The following is a 10,884-nucleotide window of genomic DNA, read 5'->3' as shown; positions in this document are numbered from 1 at the left end:
GGCCTGCTGAAAGCAGGTATCTGGGGTTTGTTTAGCTTCTATAATTGAAACTTTGTTGCCGTCACTGGAGCTAAGAGCTGGCTCCTGCTCGCTCCAGCTCTGTGGCCATGGCCTGCTGAAAGCAGGTATCTGGGGTTTGTTTAGCTTCTATAATTGAAACTTTGTTGCCGTCACTGGAGCTAAGAGCTGGCTCCTGCTCGCTCCAGCTCTGTGGCCATGGCCTGCTGAAAGCAGGTATCTGGGGTTTGTTTAGCTTCTATAATTGAAACTTTGTTGCCGTCACTGGAGCTAAGAGCTGGCTCCTGCTCGCTCCAGCTCTGTGGCCATGGCCTGCTGAAAGCAGGTATCTGGGGTTTGTTTAGCTTCTATAATTGAAACTTTGTTGCCGTCACTGGAGCTAAGAGCTGGCTCCTGCTCGCTCCAGCTCTGTGGCCATGGCCTGCTGAAAGCAGGTATCTGGGGTTTGTTTAGCTTCTATAATTGAAACTTTGTTGCTGTCACTGGAGCTAAGAGCTGGCTCCTGCTCGCTCCAGCTCTGTGGCCATGGCCTGCTGAAAGCAGGTATCTGGGGTTTGTTTAGCTTCTATAATTGAAACTTTATTGCTTTTGGAGCTCAGAGCTGGGCCGCGGCAGGCAGGGAACCTTGGCTTCCTCCATCACTGGAGCAAGCAAGTCTCCTGCTCGCTTCAGCTGCGTGGCTGCTGGCCGCCATCTTGGTTGGGTTAATTTGCATATCACTCTGATTAGCCAATGGGAGGTGTAGCGAAGGTACGGTCAATTACCATGTTTGTCTATTATTAGATAGGATAGTCCCCCTTAAAATCCTTTCTTTAAAAAGCAAATTTCAGAAAATGTATAATTTTTATTTATTGAAATAATTTCAACTGAAAAAATAATCATGTCATCTGATTCCACTTCTCTCATAGGCTCATTCACTAGAAAATGCTGTTTTCCTTCTTCTGAAATTGAGCACTCAGAATACATTTAATGCAATTTTACCATCTAGAGTCCATGCTAACAATTTTGATTATATGAAATAAAACAAACTACCTTTGGCTCTTGGGAAGGCTAATCCATCTTTATACCGAAGAGAGGTTTACTCACCTGCATTCTCCAAGTTGAATATCCAGGCCAGATTACTACCTGTGGGTGATTTTCACCTGTCCCAGAAGACAGGATACTACAAAGCTTTGAAGGTAACTTGAAGATTGACCTTTTGACATTTCCAGACTCTCCTGTAAGCAGTGCCCTAGCAGCCTTCCAACCCGCCCCCCCTCATGCTCTTTAACATCATGTAGAGCAGGGGTCCTCAAACTTTTTAAACAGGGGGCCAGTTCACTGTCCCTCAGACCATTGGAGGGCCGGACTATAGTTTAAAAAAAAAACTATGAACAAATTCCTATGCACACAGTGGCGGCAAAAACACCCAGCGGGCCGGATAAATGTTTTCGGCAGGCCGCATGTGGCCCGCGGGCCGTAGTTTGAGGACCCCTGATGTAAAGAGAGTAAGAAGATTAATCAAGCTGATAGGCTTCAGGAGTGTACAGAGACATGAAAAGGGAAGGTGATATATAAAAATACATTCCACTTAGAAAGTACTTTATAATTTGAAGTATTTAAAATTTATCACATTCAAAATAACATGTTTAGAGCTTTAACATCTCGGTTGTGTTTTTAAACTCTCTTTAAAACCAGAATGTGTGGCCTGTGAACGTCCTGCTAGGTAGCTGAAGAGGATAGGAGAGTAGGGGCTTAGGCCTTTAGTCTGAGGGTCAAGGTATAAAAAAATAGTTCTCCCAACCTCCCATGAAGAAAAAAATAATTCCAAAAGCTATAATGAATGATTAGAATTAATCTAGAATTGATCCTTCTATAAAAGCACATCTCCTAACTACCCACCAAGGGAAAACTTTTCTAAGTATAAATTCATTAGCATCCTTAATTTAGGGGTAGCCTAAAGTAGGTTAAAAAGATAAAAAAAATCTACATTTTTTAAGCCAATTTACTTATACCTGATACTTGCAATCTGTCAGCATCAAAACGACAATTTCTCAATAAGCTGCACTTGCAAAACAGCTGCTTTGTTTCCTAATTTGTGGTAAAAAATACTGTTTATATTCTGTGCATTAGGTATTTACAGGGTTTTAAGTTTTCCCAACAATGTATTATTAATCTTTATCACTTCATCTTTAATCTTTCCTAACTTAAAACAACAACAACAAAAACCTTAAGCAAGTCAAAATTACAATCTACTATTTTGGAAATACACCTCATTACGAAGTAAGCTTAAATTTAAGAGATTCTATAAGATCTTAACAATTCAGTCTACAGTAAATAACTGACCACACAATTAATTAGGGATTCCTTCTTAAAGGAGGCCTCACTGGCTAGAAGTATACCTGACTCCAGTTTTCTAAATAACCTGCCCTCCCTACTACAACCTTCATTCATTCAGTCAACAAGTACTTACTGAAGGATTACTACTATATGTTCTAGCTCTGTTTTAGGCACAAGGGATATAATCCTATATAATAAAAGCCTAATATGCTAAATGTCCGGTCATCCACTTGGCCATTCAACCAATCAAAGCATAATAGGCTAACGATATGCTAAGGCTGCTCAACAGTTCGCTATGATGTGCACTGACCGCGAGGGAAAAGACGCTCCGACCAGCAGGTTAGCTTGCTGCTGGGGTCCGGCTGCTCGGGACTGAGTGAAATGGGCCAGACACGCCCTGGAGCCCTCCTGCAGTCCATCCCTGGCCCAGATAGTGCACCAGTGGGGTCCCTCTGCCTGGCCTGCACCCTCTCACAATCTGGGACCCCTCAGGGGATGTTGGAGAGCCAGTTTCAGTCCCACAGTGGAATGACCAGTCACTATGACATGCACTGACCACAAGGAGGCAGATGCTCAATGCAGGAGCTGCCCCCTGGTGGTCAGTGTGCTCCCACAGGAAGAACTCCAGAAGCCAGGCTCACGGCTGGCGAGTGCAGCGGCAGTGGCAGGAGCCTCTCCTGCCTCTGCGGAAGTGCTAAGGATGTCCAAATGACTGGGGAGCGGGCCTAAGCTGTCAGCTGGACATCCCCTGAGGGCTCCGGAACTGCGAGAGGGCACAGGCCCCCACCCTCCCGAGTGCAGAATTTCGTGCACCGGGCCTCTAGTGGTGAATAGAAAGGCAACCCCAACCCCTTCATAGAAATTACTTTCTATGATAGAGACAGACAATATATATGATAAATAAGTATACACACACATACACACACACACACTAAGGAAAAAAATAAAGCAGAAAATGTATAGGAACTATTGGGAAAGAATGTGATTAAACTTTAAGTAGGGTAGGTATTATTGAATAAATATTTGTACCTCTTCGCTCCCCAAATTCATATATTGAAGCCTTAATGGCCAGTGTGGGTGTATTTGGAGATGGGGCCTCTAAGGAAATAATTAAGGTTAAATGAGGTCATAAGGGTGGGGCTCTGATAGAATTAGTGTCCTTATAAGAAGAGTCTCTGTGGGGACACAGGAGAAAGGCCATGTGAGCCCACAGTGAGAAGGAAGCTGTCTGCAACTCGAGGACAGAGCTCTCAACAGATACCAACACTGCTGGTGCATTGATTTGGGACTTCCAGTCTCCACAAGTGTGAGAAAATAAATTTCTGTTGTTTAAGCCACCTAGTCTGTGTTGGTGTGTTACCGCAGTTTGAACAAAAGCAGAAGAGAAGGCACCATAATGTGGGAATTAGGGCTCGGGAAACCAGCGCAGAATGCTGATATTCTGACTACTGTGATTATCCTTCATCTCTGATACAGGAATCTCATGTTTTCTATCAGCAACAGTGAAACTGACAACCTAAGTTTATTTGCAAGTAAAGTAAAATCTCAACATTTTACAGATCCGTGACTTCCTAGAGCAGTGAAGGGCAGACTCATGGGAGATAAGATCAGAGAGATAATATGGAGCCAGGACATGGAGGTTCTTGTAGGACACCGTAAAGACTTAGACTTTTACTGAGTCTGAGATGGCAGGATGTTGAGAATAGAGTGATGTAACGTAATTTTCATTTAAAGGGATCACTCTTCCTGCTGGGCATATCCTACAGGGAGTCAAGGTTGGAAGAAGGGAAAGCAGTTAAAAAGTCAGTACAATAATCCAGGTGAGAAATGGATAGAGTCTTTCTCCAACCAGGTTGTAACAGTAGAGGTGGTGAGAAATGATCAGCATCTGAGTACATCTTAAAGGTCAAGCCAAGAGAATTTGCTAATAATTGGACTTAGAGTGTGAAAGAAATATAGTGGTCAAGGATGATTCTGTCTTTGGCCTGAAAATTGGAAGGATAGAAATGCCATTAGTAGATATGGGAAAGACTATGGAAGAAAGAAAAGGATATCAGAACTCAGTTTTGGACATGTTAAGTTTGAGATGCTTACTAGGTGTCCATTGGGTGTCAAATAACTGGATATTTATATGTCAGGAATTTGAGGATAGGTCTAATCTTTTTTTTTTATTGCTTAAAGTATTACATAGGGTATTACATATGTGTCCTTTTTTTCCCCGCCCTTGACAATCCCCTGGCCTCCCCTACCCCCCAGTGTCTTATGTCCATTGGTTATGCTTATATGCATGCATACAAGTCCTTCGGTTGATCTCTTACCCCCTTCCCTCCTGCCCCCCAACCCTCCCCGGCCTTCCCGCTGCAGTTTGACAATCTGTTTGAGGCAGCTCTGCCTCTGTATCTATTATTGTTCAAAAGTTTATAATGGTCTCTATTATCCATGAATGTGTGAGATCATGTGGTATTTTTCCTTCATTGACTGGCTTATTTCACTTAGCATAATGCTCTCCAGTTCCATCCATGCCATTGCAAATGGTAAGAGTTCCTTCTTTTTTACAGCAGCATAGTATTCCATCGTGTAGATGTACCACAGTTTTCTAATCCATTCATCTACTGATGGGCACTTAGGCTGTTTCCAAATCTTAGCTATGGTGAATTGTGCTGCTATGAACATAGGGGTGCATATATCCTTTCTGATTGGTGTTTCTGGTTTCTTGGGATATATTCCTAGAAGTGGGATCACAGGGTCAAATGGGAGTTCCATTTCCAGTTTTTTGAGGAAACTCCATACTGTCTTCCATAGTGGCTGCACCAGTCTGCATTCCCACCAGCAGTGCACAAGTGTTCCTTTTTCTCCACATCCTCTCCAGCACTTGTCGTTTGTTGATTTGTTGATGATAGCCAGTCTGACAGGTGTGAGATGGTACCTCATTGTTGTTTTGATTTGCATCTCTCAGATGATTAGCGACTTTGAGCATGTTTTCATATGTCTCTTGGCTTTCTGAATGTCCTCTTTTGAAAGGTGTCTATTTAGGTCCTTTGCCCATTTTTTGATTGGATTGTTTATCTTCCTTTTGTTAAGTTGTATGAGTTCCCTATAAATTTTGGAGATTAGGCCCTTATCAGATATAATGTTGGCAAATATGTTCTCCCATGTAGTGGGCTTTCTTGTTGTTTTGTTGATGGTTTCTTTTGCTGTGCAGAAACTTTTTATTTTGATGTAGTCCCATTTGTTCATTTTCTCTTTAGTTTCAACTGCCCTAGGAGCTGTATCAGTGAAGAAATTGCTTTGGCATATGTCTGAGATTTTGTTGCCTTTGGATTCTTCTAGAATTTTTATGGTTTCCTGTCGTACATTTAAGTCCTTTATCCATTTTGAGTTTATTCTTGTGTATGGTGTAAGTTGGTGGTCTAGTTTCATTTTCTTGCATATATCTGTCCAATTTTCCCAACACCATTTATTGAAGAGACTATCTTGGCTCCATTGTATGTTCTTGCCTCCTTTGTCAAATATTAATTGAGCATATTGGTTCGGGCTAATTTCTGGACTCTCTATTCTATTCCACTGATCTATATGTCTGTTCTTGTGCCAGTACCAGGCAGTTTTGAGAACAGTGGCTTTGTAATACAGCTTGATATCTGGCATTGAGATCCCACCTACTTTGTTCTTTCTCAGGATCGCTGCAGCTATTCGGGGTCTTTTTTTATTCCAGATGAATTTTTGGAGAGTTCGTTCTAGATCTTTGAAGTAGGCCATTGGTATTTTAATGGGAAGTGCGTTGAATTTATAGATTGCTTTGGGTAGTATGGACATTTTAATGATGTTGATTCTACCAATCCAAGAACATGGTATGTTCTTCCATCTCTTTATGTCTTCCTCTATCTCTTTTTTCAACGTCCTGTAGTTTTCTGAGTAGAGGTCTTTTACCTCTTTAGTTAAGTTTATTCCTAGGTAGCTTAATTTTTTTGGTGCGATGGTAAATGGGATTGTTTTTATAATCTCTCTTTCTGAAAGTTCACTATTGGTGTATAGAAATGCCTCAGATTTCTTGGGGTTAATTTTGTATCCTGCTACATTGCCAAATTCATGTATTAAGTCTAGTAGCTTTTTGATGGAGTCTCTAGGGTTTTGTATGTATAATATCATGTCGTCTGCAAATAAGGACAGTTTTACTTCCTCTTTTCCAATTTGGATGCCTTTTATTTCTTCTTCTTGTCTAATTGCAATGGCTAATACTTCCAGGACTATGTTAAAGAGGAGTGGCGAGAGTGGGCATCCCTGTCTTGTTCCTGTTCTTAGGGGAAATGGTGTTAGTTTTTGTCCATTGAGTATGATGTTGGCTGTGGGCCTGTCATATATGGCTTTTATTATGTTGAGGTATGATCCTTCTATTCCCACCTTGCTGAGAGTTTTTATCAAAAATGGGTGTTGGATTTTGTCGAATGCTTTTTCTGCATCAATTGATATGACCATGTGGTTTTTTTCTTTCAATTTGTTTATGTGATGTATTACGTTTATTGATTTACGGATGTTGTACCATCCTTGCATCCCTGGGATAAATCCTACTTGGTCATGGTGTATGATCTTTCTGATGTACTGTTGGATCCGATTTGCTAAGATTTTGTTGAGGATTTTGGCATCTATGTTCATGAGGGATATTGGCCTGTAATTCTCTTTCATTGTGTTGTCTTTACCTGGTTTTGGTATTAGGGTGATGCTGGCTTCATAGAATGAGCTTGGAAGTGTTCCTTCCTCCTGAATTTTTTGTAGTAGTCTGAGGAGGATAGGTTTTAGTTCTTCCTTGAAAGTTTGGTAAAACTCCCCTGAGAAGCCATCTGGTCCTGGGCTTTTGTTTGCTGGAAGCTTTTTGATGACTGCTTCAATTTCTTCCATAGTTATTGGCCTATTGAGGTTTTTAGATTCTTCCTGATTGAGTTTTGGAATGTTGTACTTTCCTAGGAATTTGTCCATTTCCTCCAGGTTGTCTAGTTTGTTGGAGTAGAGCTGTCCATAGTATTGTTTAACAATCATTTGTATTTCTGTGGGGTCTGTTGTTATTTCGCCTCTATCGTTTCTGATTTGGTTTATTTGGGTCCTCTCTCTTTGCTTCTTGGTGAGCCTGGCTAGAGGTTTGTCAATCTTGTTTATCCTTTCAAAGAACCAGCTCTTGGTTTCATTGATTTTCTGTATTGTTTTTTTGGTCTCTATGTCATTTATTTCTGCTCTAATCTTTATTATCTCCTTCCTTCTGCTCACTCTGGGGTTTTCTTGTTGCTCTCTTTCTAATTCTTTGAGTTGAAGAGTTAGATGATTTACTACCATTTTTTCTTGTTTTTTGAGATAGGCCTGCAGAGCTATAAACTTCCCTCTCAGGACTGCTTTCATTGTGTCCCATAGGTTTTGGATTGTTGTGTTTTCATTGTCATTAGTGTCCAGGATGTTTTTAATTTCTTCTTTGATGTCATTGGTAACCCAATCAATATTTAATAACATGCTATTCAGCTTCCAAGTGTTTGAGTATTTTGGGTTGTTTTTATTGTAGTTTATTTCTAACATTATGCCATCGTGGTCTGAGAAGAAGCTTTTTATGATTTCAATCTTCTTGAATTTGTGGAGACTTTGCTTGTGACCCAATATGTGGTCTATTTTTGAATATGTCCCATGAGCACCTGAGAGGAATGTATATTCCATGGCTTTGGGGTGAAGTGTTCTGAAGATGTCAATTAAGTCCATCTGATCTAGTGAGTCATTTAGGATTGCTGTTTCTTTGCTGATTGTTTGTCTAGCGGGCTTATCCAGTGGTGTCAGTGGTGTATTAAAGTCCCCTACTATGATTGTATTGTTGTCGATCTCTCCTTTGATATCTTCCAGGAGTTTTTTTATGAATTTGGGTGCTCCTGCATTGGGTGCATATATGTTTACCAGGGTTATATCTTCTTGTTGTATTGATCCCTTTAGTATTATGAAGTGGCCTTCCTTATCTCTGGTTATGGCCTTCACTTTGAGATGTATTTTGTCCGATATAAGTATTGCTACCCCAGCTTTCTTTTCCTTTCCATTTGCGTGAAAGATATTTTTCCATCCCTTCACTTTCAGTCTGTGTGAGTCCCTTCTAATGAGGTGGGTCTCTTGTAGACAGCAGATGTATGGGTCATGTTTTTTTATCCATTCAGCCACTCGATGTCTTTTGGTTGGAGCATTTAGTCCGTTTACATTTAAAGTTATTATTGAAAGGTACTTGTTTGTAGCCATTTCTTTTTTTGTGTGTGTGGCTGTTTTCTTTCTGAGCTTGTTATTTCTTCTTTTTACACCAGTCCCTTTAGCATTTCTTGCATGGCTGGCTTGGTGGTGATAAACTCCCTTAGCCTTTTTTTGTCTGTGAAGCTTCTTATTTCCCCTTCAATTTTGAATGATAGCCTTGCTGGATAGAGTATTCTTGGATTCAGTCCTTTGCTTTGCATCACTTTGTAGATTTCTGTCCATTCTTTTCTGGCCTGATGTGTTTCTGTTGAGAAATCATTTGATAATCTAATGGGAGATCCCTTGTATGTAACTTTCCGTCTCTCTCTTGCAGCCTGTAAGATTCTCTCTTTGTCCTGAACATTTGCCATGGTAATTATGATGTGTCTTGGTGTGGGTCTTTTCGGATTCACCTTGTTTGGGACTCTCTGGGCTTGTGTGACTTTTTTCTTCCCCACCTCAGGGAAGTTTTCTGATATTATTTCTTCGAATAGGTTTTCTAATCCATGTTCATCTTTCTGTTGTTCTGGCACCCCTATTATTCGTATGTTGTTTCGTTTCATGTTGTCCCAAAGCTCCCTTAGGCTCTCCTCCTGTCTTTTAATTTTTTTCTCCATTTGCAGTATAGTTTGGGTGTGTTTTGCTTCCTTGTCTTCTAATTCACTAATTCGGTCCTCCGCTTCTCCTAGTCTACTGTTGATACTTTCAATGGAGTTTTTTATGGCAGCTATATCACTCTTCATTTCTTCTTGGGCCTTACTTAAGTTGTTGATTTTTTCATCTGTTTCTTCTAGCTTCTTGCATATGGTATTGAATTTTTCATCTGATTCTTCTAGCTTCTTGCATATGGTATTGAATTTTTCATCTGATTCTTCTAGCTTCTTGCATATGGTATTGAATTTTTCATCTGATTCTTCTAGCTTCTTGCATATGGTATTGAATTTTTCATCTGATTCTTCTAGCTTCTTGCATATGGTATTGAATTTTTCATCTGATTCTTCTAGCTTCTTGCATATGGTATTGAATTTTTCATCTGATTCTTCTAGCTTCTTGCATATAGTATTGATTTTTTCCTCCGACCGGTGCATGTACTCTAGGACCCTTATTCTGAATTCTTTTTCCGTCATGTTGCATGCCTCTGTCTCACTTAGCTGCTTTTCTGGCGAGTCCTCCTTCTCTTTCCTTTGGGGGTTTCTTTGTCTACCCATGTTTGATCTCACTGACATATCTAGTTGTTGAGTCGTTCAGTGGCTGCTCCCTGGGTGGCAGTGGCTCCTCGGGCTGTGGTTGCTCCTTGGGCGGTTGTGGTAGCAGTGGCTCCTCCGTTGATAGCAGGGCCTCTGGTGGGTGCTGTTCACAGCTGTGGTGGCTCTTCTGGCAGGTGGAGGGAGGCTTCACACACAGTAACTGTTCCCCAGACAGAGCGTGTGGAGATCAGGAGGCCGCTGTTGCTTGAATCTGCTGCGTTGATTTAAAGGCACAAAATACAACACAACAAGGCACAACGTACCAGGCACTGAACACGAATGTATTTACGATATCAATAACCCCAAATAAAGGTGGCCACCCGAGCTAAGAGAGTTAGGAGATAAGGAAGAAAGAAGAGAAAAAGGTAGAAGAGAAAAAAGAAAGAAAGAAAAAAGAAAAAAAAAGGAGTGCAAAAATAAAATTGGAAAAAGGGAGGGGAAAAAAGAAGAGGAAAAAGAAAAAAAAAAGTAAGAGAGAAAAGAGAGTGAAGTATAAGAGGGGAAGAGACTATTTATATGAGGGGAAAACTCCTATAGAACCGCCACTAATACCAACAATTTACAGCAGCAGATTCCTGGAGATGAATACAAACTACAAACAACCAATAATATCAAGCGACGCAAGGGAAAACAGAAGCACAGAAATAACCGGGGGGCGGGGGGAGAAAAATAAAAAGAATAAGCAGACTAACCTCACAAACGATCCTAAAAAAACCCCCAATATACTCGTCAATCGAGCAAACAACAATAAACAATAGAGAGAGAAAAGAAGAAGAAGAAGAAAAAAATTTGGATAGTGAAGGAAGATAAGGGAAAGGTGTATAAGGATTTAGAGCAGGGGATTGGACATAGGGTATATAAGTAGGGTGAAATTTTGACAGGGGGTAAAAAGAATAGGGAAAATCTAAAGCTGGAGTAGGGTAAGAGAAACAGGACAACAAAAGGGAAAAAGTGGGGAAGAGGGTTTAGCACAGAGGCAAATTGAGGTAGAGAAAAATGTTGCTAAAGGAACGATGAAAATAGAATGGAGAACATTAGTCCCAAAATAAAAAAAAAAAGA

At 40.6% G+C, this 10,884-nt stretch overlaps 1 protein-coding gene across 7 annotated transcripts in view; it reads right to left on the bottom strand.

Annotated features, from left to right (window-relative positions):
* Positions 1-10,884, bottom strand: part of STXBP5L (syntaxin binding protein 5-like) — a 200,552-nt gene that overhangs the window by 12,561 nt on the left and 177,107 nt on the right. The gene's annotated exons all lie outside the window — the stretch shown is intronic.

This window comes from Myotis brandtii, unplaced genomic scaffold, assembly GCF_000412655.1.
Source record: "Myotis brandtii unplaced genomic scaffold, ASM41265v1 scaffold46, whole genome shotgun sequence".
NCBI lineage: Eukaryota > Metazoa > Chordata > Mammalia > Chiroptera > Vespertilionidae > Myotis > Myotis brandtii.
This window is presented reverse-complemented; position numbering and strand designations above follow the sequence as displayed.